Source organism: Triticum urartu, unplaced genomic scaffold, assembly GCF_003073215.2.
Source record: "Triticum urartu cultivar G1812 unplaced genomic scaffold, Tu2.1 TuUngrouped_contig_7837, whole genome shotgun sequence".
NCBI lineage: Eukaryota > Viridiplantae > Streptophyta > Magnoliopsida > Poales > Poaceae > Triticum > Triticum urartu.
In genome coordinates, this window is record NW_024118721.1 from 3,631 (window position 1) to 10,192 (window position 6,562).

The 6,562-nt window shown below is 44.1% G+C and overlaps 1 pseudogene; it reads left to right on the forward strand.

Annotated features, from left to right (window-relative positions):
• Positions 1-1,417: 1,417 nt before the first annotated feature.
• Positions 1,418-5,600, forward strand: LOC125531683 (annotated as a pseudogene).
• Positions 5,601-6,562: the final 962 nt, after the last annotated feature.

Here is a 6,562-nt window from a genome sequence, read left to right on the forward strand (position 1 = left end):
ATATGCATAACGTGTACAATATGTAGTATCATAAAATACCAGCAAACGAAAAAGAATTAAATGGAAAACACAAAATTAATTGAAAAAGATATTATAAATCCAAAACCCCCCAACCTTTTAATACCGGTTGGTGTCACCAACCGGTACTAAAGGGCTCCCTGCCCACGGAGCTGGCTCGTGCCACGTGGTGGTACTTTAGCACCGGTTCGTGCCGAACCGGTACTAAGGGGGGGAGGGCTTTAGTGCCCACCCTTTAGAGCCGGTTATGAAACCGACACTAAAGGCCTTTACGAACCGATGCTATTGCCCGGTTCTGCACTAGTGGGCGGGCGTGGTGACCACGGGACGGCGAGGACGAGGCGGCTGTGCTCCGAGCAACAACAATGTCATGCTTTTTGCTACATGCTTCAGCCGGCATCGCATCGTGCTACCACCTGTGTCGCATTTTGTTACATCGCACAACCAGCGTCGCGATTTTTTCTACAACCGGGTTTCAATTTGCTACAACCGGCAACATGGCGAGCTTCAACCAGCAGCACGGCGAGGTGCGGTGGCTCGGGGACGAGGAAAAACTACAACCATTAACACAGAATGCTACACCCGTAGATGAGGAAAGCTTGAACCAAACAATAGAGAAAGCTTTTTAACTGCTCAAAAACAAAAAAGCTACAACCATTTAACAGAAAAGCTTCAATCATAGATGGGAAAAGCTCCAACCGGCGAGATAGAAAGCTCATACTAGAACACCCCGCAACCAGAAAGTTACAACCAGAGAGTTGATTTGTTAGGACCGGCAAGATGAAAAGCTACAACCAGAAGAGTTGATTTGCTGGTACCAACGTCAGAAGCCGGTGGAGAGTTTCAACAGCGGCGGTGGCGGAGCTGCGACTGTCACCTCGACGAGTTTTTGCGGTGGTCGTGATGCAACCGTGGTCACGGGAGGTTGCCAGGGAACTACAGTCGTTGTTTTTCTGCTGCATCCATGGCTTCCATGCACTCGTTTTTTTGCTGGAAGCATGGCTTGACCCGGGAGCGAGGATGCATTTCTACGAGGGGCGGCTAGCCGGCGAGCGGCGGCGGTCCGGCCAGCTTCGAGACTTCGTCCATGGCGGGGTTCCGCAGCGCCCGTTGGGCATTCTTCGTCCGTGTGTCATGGCGTGATTTTGGGGGAAAGCAAAACAGGGGTGCGTGGGGGACGAAGAAGTGACTGATCTGACGGCTAGGAGCTGTCTCATCGGACGTGCGGGATGCGACCGGCCCAAATTTGGGCCGGCGCGCCGGCGCTTATCATCCCCCATAAAAATAAGGAACTACTAAATCTTCGAGAATAAAAATGGCAGGGTAACTATTCCTCAAAAGAAAAATGGCAGGCCCCCTCAAAAAAAATGGCAGCCTAGCACTAGTATATGCTGGCAGCAGGCGTCGTTCCCCCAAATCGAATCCAATCCCTAGCGAATTCCGACACGATGGAGCGGATCGACGCCGTCAAGCCCGCCGGCGGCAAGCTCGCCGACTATCCCTTCGTGAGGCGGCTCCGGAACCGGCGGCTCATCGTCTACCTCCATCTCCAGGGCTTCCAGTCCGCCTACGATCGGTACATACGCACCCCCGCCCACCCGCCGGCCGTTTCTTTACTTGCTCCGTCTCCATGCTGCGTGCTAATGCGTCCCGGCCGTGCAATGCAGGCTAGTGCACGAGACGGATTTGTACATGAGCCGCCGGCATCTGAAGCAGCTGGTGGCCCGAAAACATGTTTTAGAGCCTATGCACCCGGGTACTCTTTATCCAACCACTTATTCCTGCATCACGATTCGTGTAAATAATTTTTTCTTTTTTGTTTCTCTCATATAGAACATATATTTATACTTCAACTTTGCAGCACAACAAAGCTTTCTATGTAGAATGTGGGATAAAACTTACAGATTTTTTGGTCCAACATAAATATACAAAATGAGATTTGTTTGATTAAAAAAATCTTATTTTTCATATTTATGTCGGACAAAAAAATCTGAAAGTTTTATCTCACATTCTAGTTACAAAGTTATATTGTACTGCAAAGTTTGAAGTTTAAGATATGTTTTATATGAGAGGAACAAAAAAGAGAAAATTCCATGTAATAAGGTAGTTGTGTAGCATAAATTTCAAAGCAACATTGAAGTGCTAGGATAGTAAGGCCCGGGTGCATAAGCTCACAAAATCTGCATTCGCTGGTGGCCTGTGGCCAGTGGACCAAAGCCCTCGGCTACATCCGCCGCTTCGTACCGCCGGCCATCGGGGGCGTCGAGGCCCGTACCCTCTATATCTTCCTCGATACGTTCTGGGCCGTGGAGAACGCTGCCGCCGCCTGCTCAACGGGCGCCCCCGTCACGCCCGCGGTGTACAAGCACGACGTCGGCATACTGACGACCATGTGCGCTGGCAACACCAAGCTCTCTTCCATCCTCCACAAGATAAACCACAAGCCGCAGTTCAGGTAAGCACCGCCATCGGTTCGTCCCTGTACTTGGTGGTAGACATTCTTCTACTTGTTGTTGTTGAGCCTCAAACGGATCCTGTCTACTGTAGGGCGTCCCTGGACTGGAAACTGGTGACATAGAAGGCATCGTTGATTGCTGGTGACTTGGCGAATCACTCCCCGGAGCTGAGACGCAGGTTGCTACTGCCGAATGGCCCACGGAGTCCGCATGACTTGCTTCCCATTGGGTATTCATACATTCATCCAACCTTGCTCCTTAATTCTTTCTCACCAGCTTCGTCAGTTATCCTGTCAATGATCTGATCATGCATTGTCATGTTTAATTGGTTAGTCCCCGTTATCCAAGGCGTCAACGGAGGGAAACAACCCGGCAGCCAACAACATCTACTATTGTCAAGTGCTATCTGAACAGGAAGAGAAGGTATGTATGTATGTGCAGCATCATTCATTTTCGAACTGGTCCTCAGTTCTGCAGTGCTGTGTCTCCACATGACACTCACATATATGTGTTGCCTTTTGCAGCCTGCCTTCTTCTAGCCCAGTTTTCGGTATGAACAGCTTGGCTTGAAAGCAACCTTATATCATAACCTCTGCATATGTGTGCTAGTTAATGTTCTCTATGGCAGGTCTGAACTCTGAGGGGCGGAATCGGGTGGTGGATCTTATCGGTAATTGAAATTAGCCCCTGACCATCAAATTCCAGTTTGTGAAGAACATATTTGATAGTGATATACATTTTTCTGTTGTTCCTTCGTTTCTGAAACTAACTTTGATTATGTGCTGATAAACTCACGTGAACATGATAACATTTAGAGGATTGTATTAAATTAAAGCTGGTAGACTTCCGGAGCTCCATCAAGGGCACCTACTTCAGTCAAGTGCAATGGAAGGTAATTAAATCATAGTTGTGAGCAGCTTTCCATTTCTCCGTCCATCTGAACTTCAGTCGCACTTTTCACATGGGTTATTTGGGATGCCTTGTCTCACTTTAATTGCCTTGTATATCTCTTGTTAATTTACTAGTAGTTCATTGCACTTCCTCTTTGTTGCAGACCATACACCATGCAGTACTTTCCATGGTACATTATGTTGCCCCTCCCTCGGGGTTTGGTCCAAAGCACATTGTTTGCCCCTCTGCTCTCTATCTTAACAAGTTACATTTGAAATATAGATTGGAAACACTTACATGTTATGTGCACATGGTAATTCATAACACACTACAGCACAGCAGCCATCGAGCTGGGCTTTGTTCTTTGCACATAAATTCCTGGCTACCTGCTGCCATTTTTTACTGCCCAAGTTTGCTAGTAAGGGGCTATATCATTGATGTTCATACGATAGCCGGAAAAGTAAGTTCTCCCGCCGGCTATTCAAAAAAGAGCTAGAAACATCTTCCGTTTAAGTTTTTTGTCGTCATTTTTGCTTCATGTTGCCCGTCGTATTTTTTGCTTGGGTACCTGATACAACTTCTAAGTTCTAATTAACCATGCTATGCCATATAAAAGATCTATGCTAGAAACATCTTCCCTTTCAGTTTTCCGTTGTCATTTCTCCCACTTGTAAGTTCTAACTACCGAACTGGTTGCAGGTGCTTTTAGTACTCCATTCTCACAGACCATGCTTAGTACGACAGGTCCTGCTACAAGCATTGAAACATCATCAGTGACAAATGCAGGTAAATTAATTGAATACTGACTTCTTGGCTTTGGCTACCTGCCACTAGTTCTAACTGCAAAACTCGTTTCAGGTGCTCCAACTTTTACAGATCTGCCTAATTATCTTTGGCACCCATCACTTGCAAATTCAGGTTAAGTATTTTAAATTCATTGAACATCTGAATTCCTTTTTAAACCGAGATAAATTTTTATGTTTCCTGATTGATCCCTAGAATGGTTCATTGTTAGAGAACACTAGATGAACTAATCCATGGGCTATAAGCATCATTTCTAACTCCTGTCTCACAGCCTATTAAAATCTCTTGGAACACATCTGCCACAAATATGGGTAAATTAACTGAACACCCTCAACCGTTTTCATGCCACGTAGAAACTCCATCTGCACATATTGATGCGCAAAAATCTTAGTTGTCACTTGTTAGAGAAACTCCATACTGATGATATTATTCTGCCATGCTTCATAACTCGCCATGTTGATATATCTGCTTTCCTTTTTTTTAGCAACCATATCTGCTTTCCTTGTGCATCTTGGTTCCTAAACTATTTTTTGGAACCTTCTAATTTTACGACTACTGCATTTGTCAGCTGTTTTCTTTCTTTTACTTGTTTTATACCAATAATAGCTGTAGGATTACACTTGCATATGGGTGGGAGTTGATAAGCGTATGCACCGCAAATTGCATTACACCTTGTCGGTTACATGTACATGCTCATTTCTGTGGTACAGATTTAGCATTACAACGACAAAGCCATCAGGCTGGGTGTTGTTCTTTGCCCATTATCAATGCCTGGCTACCTGCTGTGGTTTCTAATTGCTCAACTCAAGTAATACTTATTTATAAATGCCCAAATGTGCTAGCAAGGGGCTATATACACCATTGATAGTAGTATTTCATTGATTGATGACATTCTATGCCATAAAAGATCTAGGCTATAAACATCTTAAGTTTTCTGTTTTCATTTTTTGCTTCATGTTGCCGTATTTTTTGCCAGAGTACCTAATGCCCCTTTTAAGTTCTCATTACCAAACTGGCTGCAGGTGCTTTTATTACTCCATTCTCACAGACCATGCATGGTACTACAGCCCCTGCTAAAAACATTGAGACTTCATCACTGACAAATGCAGGTAAATTAGTTGACACTTGCTTGGCTTTGGCTGCCTGCCTTCAGTTCTAACTGCAAAACTCGTTTTAGGCAATCCAACTTGCACAGGTCTGCCTAATTATCTTTCTTGGTACCCACCAGTTGCAAATTCAGGTCAAGTATTTTAAATTTGTCGCACACCTGCATTCATTTTCAAACCTAGATGAATCTCCATCTTTTATGAAGTATGCTTTATGTTAGAGAACACAGATGAACTAATCCAGGGGCTACTGTGAAACTCTTCACAGGTATTCCAGTGTCACAGCCTGCTGAAACCTCTGGGTTCACATCTGCCACAAATGCAGGTAAATTAACTGAGCACTCTCAACCGCTTATCATGTAGAAGTTCCAACTACACATATTGATAACTGAAGCTGTTAGTCGTCAGAGAAACTCCATTATCGATAATATTAAGTACTTTTTTGTTATAACTGGCCTTATTGATTTCTGCTGTCCTCGTACCACTTTACTTCAGCAGCTATTTTAATATCGTGGAGGATATCCTTGTCCGACTCTTGCATTTTTCAGCTGCTTTCTTTCCTCTATCTTTCTATGTCATTAGTCATTTACTTAACTTTTTCCGTCTACCAAAGGGAGTAGGCAAAAGAATCGACTTCTTTCGAGCTCGGGTGCTTTGGCAAGAGAAAGAGGGGGTTAGGAAGTTTCATTTAGTTAACTGGCTTGATGTCTGTCAACCTAGAGACCAAGGGGGGTTGGGTGTTACTAATCTGGATATCAAGAATATTAGTCTTTTGTGTAAATGGCTCTGGAGACTTGAGAATGAAGATGGGGATTGGCAGGAGATGATTAGAGCAAAGTATTTGAAGAGGAAAACTTTGTCTCAATGTGAGTCATCTCCTACCAACTCTCATTTCTGGAATGGTATCATGAGTGTTAAAAATATCTTTTACAACTGTTGTCAGAGAATTGTTGGAGATGGGTGTAAAACTAGATTTTGGGAAGATGCTTGGATCCACAACAAGCCTCTCTGTCAACTTTTTCCTCGCTTGTACAAACTTACTTTCCATCAAAACATTACGGTTGCTAAAGCATTTGAACAAGATTTTAACTGCATTAGATTTAGGAGATGTTTATATGGGGAGACATTGGATATGTGGAATAAACTTCTAGATATGTGCAGTCAGGTTGTTCTGAGTGAGGAACCTGACAAAGTCAAATGGCTTTTGACCAGCTCTGGCCAATTCTCTGTTAAATCTCTTTATCAATATATTATTGCTAGGAGAGTAGTGTTCCCTTTTAAGTTTCT